The following is an 11,742-nucleotide window of genomic DNA, read 5'->3' as shown; positions in this document are numbered from 1 at the left end:
AATAAAAAGAAAAATGATAAAACTCATACATACCATACACCTCACCTGTCCCTCTCATTGACCACTATTGTTTCCATCTACCCAATTTATTTTATCCTTTGTCCCCCCCTTATTTATTTATTTACTTATATTCTTTTTTTTTTACTCATCTGTCTATACCAAGGATATGAAGAGCATTAGACACAGGGTTCTCAAATCACACTGTCACATTGTAAACATTGTATTTTATACAATTGCCTTCAAGAATCTAGGCTACTGGAACACAGCTCTACAGTTTCAGGTACTTTCCTCTAGCCTCTCTAATACATCATAAAGTAAAAAGGGATATCTATATAATGCATAAGAATAATCTCCAGGATAACCTCTTGATTCTGTTTGCAGCCTCTCAGCTACTAAAACTTGATTTTGTCTCATTTCTCTCTTCCTCCTTTTGGTCAAGAAGGATTTCTTGATCTCTTGATGCCAGGTCCTGGCTTATCCCAGACTTTCTGTCCCACATTTACAGGGAGGTTTCCACCCTTTGGAGTCATTTCCCACATAGGGGTGAAGGCAGTGAGTTCACATGCTGAGTTGGCTTAGAGAGAAAGGCCGCATATGAGCAACAAAAGAGGTTCTCTGGGGTGACACTTGGGCCTAATTGTCACTAGACTTAGCCTGTCCTTCGCAGTAATAAGTTTCATAGGGGAAAATCCCAAGATTGAGATTAGGCTCAGCCTATTGATTTGGTTGTCACCACTGCTTGCTAGAATATCAGGAATTCTTCAAATGGGGAACTTGAATTTTCTCCCTTTCTCCCCATTTCTCCAAGGGGACTTGGATAATACTTCTTTATTCCTGTTCAAATCACTCTGGGATTTATCAGGGCACCGCACTAATCTGGACAAACCTACAAAATCTCATGCTCTATTCAAGGTTCCATGTAGTTATGGTGTTCAGTTAAACTGTCTGTACACATTAAAGTAGGAATTGCACTAGCCAAAATATAAATTTTGTACCAAATAAACATTTCTTTTTTAGTCTCACACAGACATTGAAGTTTTAAAATATGAGTGACCATCTATTCACAACACCTTGCAGCATGGACATTCCTTTGTTCTACCGCATGCAAAACCATTTTATAATTTGTACATTTATTCACTATCATTGTATACTATGGGTATTCTTAGATTATACCATCTCAGTTTTTATCATCTATGTTTCCTTCTGGTTTCATATATGCTCCCAGCCCTCCTCCCTCTATCATTATCACATTCAACTTCATTCAATGTACTTACATTATTGTGTTACAGTCAGGTTATATTGTGCTATCCATTTTTGAATTTTTACAGTCAATCCTGTTGCACAATCTCTATCCCGTCAGCTCCAATTACCCAATCTCTACCCTATTTCTAGCTCCTGATAACCTCTTTTGTTAACTGAAGTTCTCCAAGTCACTCATTAATGTTAGTGAGACCATACTTGGATAATCTCACTCAGCATAATGTCCTCAAGGTCCATCCACATTGTTACGTGCTTCATGACTTTATTGTCTTATAGCTGCATAATATTCCATTGCATGTATGTACACAGCTTGTTTAGTCACTTATCTGTTGATGGATATTTGGGCTGTTTCCATCTCTTGGCAATTATAAATAATGCTGCTATAAACAGTGGTGTGCAAATGTCTGTGTCTTTGCCCTCATGTCCCCTGAATAGATACATAGCAATGGTTTTGCTGGATCATATGGCAATTCTATATTTAGCTTCCTGAGGAACTGCCAAACTGCCTTCCACAGTGGTTGTATCATTTTACATTCCCATTAACAGAGGACAAGAGTGTCTCCTTCTCCACATCCTCTCCAGCAGTTGTCATGTTCTGTTTGATTGATAATAGCCATTCTGGTGGGTATGAGATGGTATCTCATTGTGGTTTTGATTTGCATTTCCCTAATAGCGAGGGAAGTTGAGCATCTTTTCATGTGCCCTTTAGCCATTTGTATTTCTTCTTCTGAGAAATGTTCATGTCCTTTGCCCATTTTTAAAATCAGATTGTTTTTCTTTCTGTTGTTGAGTTGAACAATCTCTTTATACATTCTGGATACTAGACCCTTACCTGATATGTCATTTCCAAATATTATCTCCCATTGTGTTAGCAGCCTATTAACTTCCTTGACAAAGTTCTTTGATGCACAAAAGTGTTGAATTTTGAGGAGCTCCCATTTATCTATTTCTTTCTTCAATGCACATGCTTTGGGTGTAAGATCTAGAAAACAACCTCCTATTACAAGTTTTATATTTCCCTACATTTTCTTCTAAAAGTTTTATGGTCTTAACTATAATGTTTAGGTCTTTGATCCATTTTGAGTTAATTTTTGTATAGGGTGTGAGATATGGATCATCTTTCATTCTTTTGCATACAGAGATCCAGTTCTCCAAGCACCATTTATTGAAGAGACTGTTCTGTCCCAGGTGAGTTGATTTGACTGTCTTATCAAAGATCAATTGTCCATAGATGAGAGGGTCCATATCTGAACACTCTATTCAATTCCATTGGTCAGTATATCTATCTTTATGCCAGTACTATGTTGTTTTGACCACTGTAGCTTCATAATACTCCTTAAAGTCAAGTAATGTGAGACCTCCAATTTCATTTTTCTTTCTCAAGATATTTTTAGCTATTTGGGGCATGCTTCCCTCCTAGATGAATTTTGTTATTGGTTTTTCTATTTATGTGAAGTAAGTTTTGGGGATTTTAATTGGTATTGCATTCAATCTGTAAATCAATTTAGATAGAACTGACATCTTTACTATATTTAGTCTTCCAATCCATGAACACAGTATGCCCTTCCATTTATTTAGGTCTTCTGTGATTTCTTTTAACAATTTCTTGTAGTTTTCTTCATATAAGTCTTTTGTATCCTTAGCTAAATTTCTTCCTAAATGTTTGATTCTTTTGGTTGCTAGTGTAAATGGAATTTTTTTCTTGATTTCCCACACAAATTGCTCATTACTAGTGTATAGAAACACTACTGATTTTGGAGTGTTGATCTTGTAACCTGCCACTTTGCTGTACTCATTTCATAGATCTAGCAGTTTTGCTATGGATTTTTGGGAATTTTTGACATATAGTACCACATCATCTGCTAATAGTGAAAGTTTTAATTCTTCCTTTCCAATTTTGATGCCTTGTATTTCTTTTTCTTGTCTAATTACTCTGGCTAGAACTTCCAACACAATGTTGAATAACAATGGTGACAGTGAACATCCTTGTCTTGTTCTTGATCTTAGGGGGAAAGCTTTCAGTCTTTCCCCATTGAGGATGATGTAAGTTGTGTGTTTTTCATATATTCCCTTTATCCTGTTGAGGAAGTTCCCGTCTATTCCTATCCTTTGAAGTGTTTTCAACAAGAAAGGATGTTGAATTTTGTCAAATGCCTTTTCTGCATCAATTGAGATGATTATGTGGTTTTTCTGCTTTGATTTCTTGATATAGTGAACTACATTAATTGATTTTCTATGTTGCATAACTGGGATAAATCCCACTTGGTCATGGTGTATAATTCTTTTAATGTGCCACTGATATCATTTGTAAGAATTTTGTTGAGAATTTTTGGATCTGTATTAATTGGAGAGACTCGCCAGTAATTTTCTTTTCTTATAGTATCTTTTTCTGGCTTTGTATGAGGGTCATGTTGGCTTCATAGAATGAGTGAGATAGCCTTCCCTCCTCTTCAATTTTTTCGAAGAATTTGAGCAGGGTTGGTACTAATTCTTTCTTTAATGCTTGGTAGAATGTGAATCCATACGGTCCTGGACTTTTCTTTTACGGGAGCTCCTTAATAAGTGATTCAATTTCTTTACTTGTGATTGGTTTGTTGAGATTGTCTGTTTCTTCTCGAGTCAATGTTGGTTGTTCATGCCTTTCTAGGAAATTGTCCATTTCATCTGTCATCTAGTTTATTAGCACAGAGTTGTTCATGGTATCCTCTCATTACCTCCTTTATTTCTATGCGGTCAGTGGTTTTGTCTCTTCTTCCACTTCTGATTTTATTTATTTGCACCCTCTCTCTTCTTTTTGTCAACCTTGCTAAGGGTACCTCAATTTTATTGATTTTTTTAAAGAGCCAACTTCAGTTTTGTTGATTTTTTCATTTTTCATGTTCTCAGTTTCATTTATTTCTGCTCTAATCTTCGTTATTTCTTTATTTTTTCTTGCTTTGGGGTTAGTTTTCTGTTCTTTCTCTAGTTTTTCCAAGTGAACAGTTAATTCCTTGATTTTTGCTGCTGCTTCTTCTTCTTCTTCTTCTTCTTCTTCTTCTTCTTCTTCTTCTTCTTCTTCTTCTTCTTCCTCTTCCTCTTCCTCTTCCTCTTCCTCTTCCTCTTCCTCTTCTTCCCCTTCCCCTTCCCCTTCCTCATCTTCTTTCATGCATGGGCAGGCACCAGGAATCGCACCTGGGTCTCCAGCACAGCAGTTGAGAAGTCTGCCTGCTGAGCCAACATGGCCCACCTTTATTCTCTCTCTCTCTCTCTCTCTTTTTGATATAGGCATTTAAGGCAATAAATTTCCCTCTTAGTACTGCCTTTGCTGAATCCCATAAATTTTGATATGTTGAGTTTCCATTTTCATTTGCCTCGAGATATTTACTGATTTCTCTGATAATTTCTTCTTTCACCCACTTGTCTAAGAGTGTGTTGTTCAGCCTCAGTATATTTATGAATTTTCTGGCCTTCTGCCTGTTATTGATTGCCAACTTCCTCCCTTTATGATCTGAGAAATTGTTTTGGGTGATTTCAATCTTTTTAAATTTATTGAGACTTGCTTTGTGACACAGCATATGGTCTATCCTTGAGAATGATCCATGAGCACTTGAGAAAAAGGTATATCCTGCTGTTGTGTGGTGTAATGTTCTATAAATTTTGCTAAGTCTAGTTCATTTTTTGTATTATTCAAATTCTGTGTTTCTTTATTGATCCCATGTCTAGATGTTCTGTCCATTGATGAGAGCAGGGAATTAAGCCTCCAACTATTACGGTAGATATGTCTATTTCTCTTTTCAGTGTTTGCCTCATGTGTTTTGGAGCACTCTTGCTCAGTTCATAAATATTTATGATTGTTATGTCTTCTCATTGAATTGTTCCTTGCATTAATACATAGTATCCTTCTTTGTCTCGTTTAATTGTTTTACATTTGAAGTTTAATTTGTTGGATATTAGTATAACTACTCCAGCTCTTTTCTGATTGTTGCTTGCAAGAAACATCTTTTTCCAACCTTTCACTTTCAACCTATGTTTGTCCTTGGGTCTAAAATGCGTCTTCTCTAGACAGCATATAGGTCCTGTTTTTTAATCCATTCTGCCAGTCTATGTCTTTTCATTGGGGAGTTTAATCCATTAACATTTAGTATTATTACTATAAGGGCAATACTTTCTTCTACCATTTTGCCTTTTGGATTTTGTCATATCTAATTTTTCTTCTTTTTACCTTTACTGTTAGCCTTCATTTCTACACTTTGCTCCACATCTCTCTCTCCTGTCTTTTCCTATCTGTCTCTAGTGCTCCCTTTAGTCAGTCTCTTGGTCACAAATTCTCTCAGTGATACTTTGTCTGAAAAGGCTTTAATTTTCTTTTGAAGGACAATTTTGATGCATATAGAATTCTTGATTGGCAATTTTTGTGTTTTAGAATCTTACATATATCATACCACTGTCTTCTTTCTTCCATGGTTTCTGCTGAAAAATCTACACATAGTCTTATTGGGCTTCCTTTGTATGTGATGGATTGCTTTTCTCTTGCTGCTTTCAAAATTCTCACTTTCTCTATGACATCTGACATTCTGATTAGTAAGTGTCTTAGAGTATGTCTATTGAACCTATTCTCTTTGGGGCATGCTGCATTTCTTGGTTCTGTAATTTTAAGTCTTTCATAAGAGTTGGGAAAATTTCAGTGATAATTTCCTCCATTAGTCTTTCTCCTCCTTTTCAATTCTCTTCTCCTTCTGGGACACCCCCAACACATATATTCATGAGCTTCATGTTGCCATTGAGTCCCTGCTCACATTTTTACATTCTTTTCCCTATGTTTTCTTTTGCTTGTTGGATTTCAGATGTTCTGTCATCCAGTTCACTAATCCTTTTTTCTGTCTCTTGAAATCTAGCATTGCAGGTTTCCATTGTTTGTTTTTTAATCTCTTCTACTGTGCCTTTCATTCCCATAAATTCTGTGATTTGTTTTTTCAGTCTTTTGATTTCTTCTTTTTTTTTTTTTCACCTATTGCCTTCTTTATATCCTCCCTTAATTTGTTGCTTTAATTTTTTATGAGGTTTTCCATGTCTGTTCAAACATCCTGAATTAGTTGCTTCAACTCTCATTTGAATTGTTGGTTTGTTCCTTTGACTGGGCCATATTGTCAATTTTCTTCACATGACTAGTTATTTTTTACTGGCATCTTGGCATTTAATTTCCTTAATTGGTTTATTCTGGAGATTGCTTTCACTTTTTTACCTAGGATTTTCTTGCTGGATAGCTTTGTTCTCTATCTCTTTGACATTCAGTTCAGCTTATGCTACACTTTTAGCATGGGTTTTGTTTAATAGATCAGAATGTTTCAGTTCTTGTTTTCCTCTTTCTTGCCCTGCCTGTATGGAACATTTTTTCTTAGGAGGATCTACTTAGATATTGTAGCCCTTAGGCAGACTTTCCCAGACAAGACTGGCCTCCTCTCAGGAGGAAAGACGCACCTGCATCAGTTTTCCCTGAGGTGAGACCCAGCAGATTGACAGACTTTTCTATGAAGCCTCTAGTCTCTGTGTTTTTCCTATCCTGCCCAGTATGTGGTGCTTATTTGCCTGTGGATCCCACCATCATAAAGTAATGTGGTATCTTTAACTTCAGCAGACTGCCCCTGCTGGGGGCATGATTGAGACAGAGGAGAGGTTGTAGGCTGACTTTAATTGTTTCAGTCTTCCAGTCCCTGGGGTCAGAATTCCTTGAGGAAGGTATTTCACATGAGCTGGGCCCAACCACTCTCCTGGGGAAGGTACAAGTTCCAGGGAATTAACTCCTTTCACCTAAGCAGCCTTTTTATCTCTCAGACAAACTTAATTCTGCCTTTACCTGGGGCAATTGGAGCCTGAGAAGCCTTGCAGTTGTATCTAATGAGTTAAGCAATAGAAACAAAGCAATAAAAAAATCCTTTTCTAAGTAGGACCCCCATTACTCAGGTTTATTAATCAAGAGTTTAAGTTAGTATGTTACTCTATGTATTTCAGGTCTTATGTGTCCCTCTCCCTTTATTTTTCAGATCTAGACATTTAAAGTATTTTGTCCTGTCTAATCCAAAAAGCCTGTTTTTTCCCCATCAACCCTGCCCTCTCTGTGCCAAGGCAAAAGCTAGTAACTTTAGTTCTTATTCAATGTTTATCTGAAATGGATGGCCTATTATCAATAGTTAGAATTTGTTAGTTATTTCTACAATTGGAGCTTAGTTGAGTGCAGTCCCTGCTGCTAGTAAAGTCTTTTTCCTTTCCCCTCTGGGTACCAGCCTGTGGAGGAGGGGTGCCAAACTCCCATCGCTCGGGAACTCACAGTTCTAGGTGGGATTGCAGCTGGTCCAGCTTGTTGAGCCTGATGTACGCTGTGAGTCTGGTCACTGATGTGGCCCCAGCAGTGTTCTGTACTGTTCCTGGCTATCTACTCTTTGCTCTGGAGGATGAACTAAATTCCACACCTCACTAAGCCACCATCTTGGATCTATTCTCCTTCTACTGTCTTCTTGATCTCCTTTATGTCAATTACTATCCCACTTATTTTATTAAATAGAATTATATGAATATCTTTGATTAGTTGTTCCAACCTCTGTGTCTCCTCTGGTGTTTTAATTTGGTCATTAGGCAGGGCTGTATCTGTCTGCATTATGATATGCTTAGTGATCTTCTGTTTTTTTTTTTGTCGCATATAAATGTCTTGATTGTTGCATATAAATATCTTGATTGATGTACTTTGGAAGTTGATTTCTTTCAGTAGTCTAAGGTCTTGTGTTTGAGGGATGGATGTTCCACTAGGAGCAGGGTACAGGGTGGGGCACAACAGTGTGGTGTTTCATTGCAGTGTAGGTATAGGTGCAGGTTGGGGATGTTACACTGGTGCTTGCAAACATGGGCACCCAGCAGCCAGGGAGGATGTAGCTATGTGAGTGTATCGGTCTGGGGTGTGTGACCCTGGCATGCACTGGTCTAGTGCTTGGGGCCCTTTGTGTGCATGCATAGAACTGTGGCAGCAGGTCGGTGTTATGTCATCATGTGTTGGAGGCAGATGTCACCTGGCTGCACAGGTCAGCAGTTTCTCAGAGCTGGGAAACATGACTAAGGGCCATGCACATATGCAGGTCCAGGACTGCCATAAACTGATGTTTCCAGAGCTGAAGAAAATGATTGGGGGCTCATCTGCATGCATGGGTCTAGGAGTGCCATAAACTGAAGTTCCCAGAGATGAAGGAAGTGATTGGGGGCCGTGTACATGCTAGGTCTAGGAGTGCTGTAAACTGAGGTTCCTAGACCCAAAGGACATCACTGGGGACCTGTGCACATGCATGGGTCTAGGAGTGCCGTGCACTGATGCATAGCACTCAGGATGGGGAGGGGTGAGGTAGTGAGACAGTATGGGTGGGGGGCAGGGGTAGCCTGGGTATGGAGGTTAGTGCCTATAGCCTTTATGCCCTGGCAACAGCCTGCAGGGAACATGGAGGGGAATTTAGTGCTCAGGAGGGGTGCAGGAGAGGTGGGTTGGGTTGCACTTGGGGTGGGAGTGTGTAGTGGGTATGCACGCTGGGGGTACTTGGAGCATGGGGAATGGGAGTCTGTGGCGGGGTTCGGGTGCATGGGATGTCAGGTGTTGCAGGTCATGGGTCTGTGCTGGCCAGGGTAGCACATTCAAGGAACAAGCGCTGGCTTACTTCGTAGTTCCTGGCTCCCCATCTGTGCACTTCTATGGGCTCTGCATTTCCATGCCAGGGTCCAGCTTTCTGCCTCTCAGTTCCTTGACCTTTGCAACCAGGGCCACCCTGTGTGGTGCAGAAGGCTCTCCTAGGTCAGTTGAACTCTTGAATCGCCTCTTCAGTCGCCCTCCCATCCTTCTCTAATTTTTTTCGTGGAGCAAGGCTGAACTCAACCTACTTTATTCAGCTGTCTTCCTAGAAGTCCTCACCTATATACTGTTTAATTTTTAAACTTTTTTCATTGTATAATATAACATATACAAAGCAAATAAAGAAAAAAAAAAGCAATAATTTTAAAAGCACTCTTCAGCAAGTAGTTACAGAACAGATCCCAGACTTTGTCATGGGCTACCATTTCATCATCTTAGATTTTTCCTTGTAGCTCAGCATACTGGAGGCTTTTTTATCATAAGAATATATTTGATAAATATATATATATATATTTTATCATCACAGTTCACTTATTGCAATAAGTTTCAATGCACATTGCAACAATTAGTTGTAGAACAGATTTCAGAGTTTGGTGTGGGTTACAATTCCACAATTTTATGTTTTTACTTCCAACTGCTCTAAGATAATGGAAACTAAATGAAATATCAATATAATGATTCAGCAATCATACTCATTTGTTAAACCTTACCTTGTCTGTATAACTCCACCATCATCTTTGATCTTTCTCCTATTCTTAGGGGTATTTGGGCTATGCCCATTCTAACTTTTTCATGTTGGAAGGAAGTGGCTTTCAATAATATGAAATAGGGGGCTGGAACTAGTTGTTGATCTGGAGAGGCTGGCCCCTCTGCATTTTAGGACGTATCTAGACCAAGGACCCATCTAGAGGTTGTAGGTTTTGAAAAGCTACCCTAGTGTATGGAACCTTTGTAGAATCTTATATAATGTCCTGGTGTTCTTTAAGATTAGCTGGAATGGTTTTGGTTGGGGCTTGGCAAGTTATGATAGGTGCAATGCCTAACTGAAGATTGTGTAAGAGTGACCTCCAGAGTAGCCTCTTAAATCTATCTGACCTATCTTAGACACTGATACCTTGTTTGTTACACTTCTTTCCCCCCTTTTGGTCAAGGAGGCATTCTCAATTCCACAGTGCCAGGGCCAGGTTCATCCCTGGGAGTCATCGTCCATGCCATCAGGTCGACTTTCACCCCTGGATGTTATGTCCATGTAGCATGGGGGACAATGATTTCATTTGTAGAGTTGGGGCCTAGGGAGGCCACATGTGAGCAACAAAAGAGGTCCTCTAGAAGTAACTCTTAGGCATACCTATAAGTAGGGTAAGCTTCTCCACTACATACATAAGCTTCACAAGGTCAAGCCTTCTTTATCTCCTCCCTCAACACGTTGACTTGACTTTTGATGAGATTTTGCATGTCTGTTTGAACATCCTGAGTCAGTTGTTTCAACTCCTGTATCTCATTTGAAGTGTTGATTTATTCCTTTGGGCTATATCTTCGATTTTTCTAGTATGACTTGTTATTTTTTGCTGGTGTCTAGACATTTGATTTCCTTAATTAGTTTACTCCGAGGTTGTTTTCACTCTTTTACCTATGGTTTTCTTGCTGGCTCGCTTTGATCTCTACCTGTTCTTTGACATTCAGTTCAGCTTATTCTACCTGTTCTCAATACCACAGTTATAGCATAGGTTCTGTTTAACTGATCAGAATTTCTCAGTTTTTGTTTTTCTGTTTCTTGCCCTGCCTATATGGGGACTTTTTTTCAGGAGGGATGCTCTGATATTATCAACCCCAGTCAGATTTTCCCAGACCAGATAGGTTCAAGTCTCAGGAGAAGAGTGTAGTCAGTCTCAAATTACCCTGAGGGGAAGACCCAACAGGTTGTTTGACTTTCCTATGAAACCTCTAGTCTCTGTTCTTTCCCTATTCTGCCCAGCTTGTGGTGCTTATCTGCCCATGGCTCCCACCAGCTTTAAGTGATATGGTGCCTTTAATTTCAGCAGATTCTCCCTGCCAAGTGTGTGGTTGAGACAGTACAGGTGGGCTTTGATTATTTCTGTTTTCCAACTGCAGGGGCCTGAATTCCTGTAAAGAGGGATTCCACTTGACCTGGACCCACTCCCCCCAATTTTCTTGGAGAATTAACCCCTTTCACTTGACTAGTTACTTTGTCTCTCAGACGTGTTAGTTCCACCCTTTCCTGGGGCAGTGCTGGAGCATAAGAGCACTTCCAGTTCTCTTTAATGAGCTGTTTAGGAAGTAAAAAAAAAAATTCCTTTTCAGTGCTGGACTCCCACTCTTCAACAAGAGCTTGAGTTCATATGTGGTTGTATATATCTAGAGGCTCTATGTGCCCCTTTTCTTGGGGTCCACCTCTTTTCCAGTATTTTGTGCAGTCCAACTCAAAAGGGCTTCCCCCCCCCCCCCCCCATTAGCCTCAACCCTCTGTACTGGGGCAAAATCTCCTAGTTCCTTTAGTGCTTATTCCAGGTTCATCTGTGCTGGGGGCCTGTTTTCAGTAGTCAGAATTTGTTAATTAATTCTATAATTGGAGATTTGTTGAGCTAAGCCCTTACAACTAGTAAAGTCCATTTCCTTTCCCCTCAGGAACCAGCCTGCCTCATCCTTAGGGGAAGAGCACTGCCTCTGCAGTTTGGGGGACTTACAGTTCTGCATGGGATCTCAGCTGTTCCACCTCGTCCAGACTGGTGTATACTGTGTGCCTGGTCACTGATGTTCCCCCAGCAGTTGTTTTGTACTGTTTCTGGCTATTTACTAGATGTGTGTAGGATGAACTAAAT

The sequence above is a fragment of the Tamandua tetradactyla genome, chromosome 2, assembly GCF_023851605.1.
Source record: "Tamandua tetradactyla isolate mTamTet1 chromosome 2, mTamTet1.pri, whole genome shotgun sequence".
Classification (NCBI taxonomy): domain Eukaryota; kingdom Metazoa; phylum Chordata; class Mammalia; order Pilosa; family Myrmecophagidae; genus Tamandua; species Tamandua tetradactyla.
Note: the sequence above shows the minus strand (reverse complement) of the source record.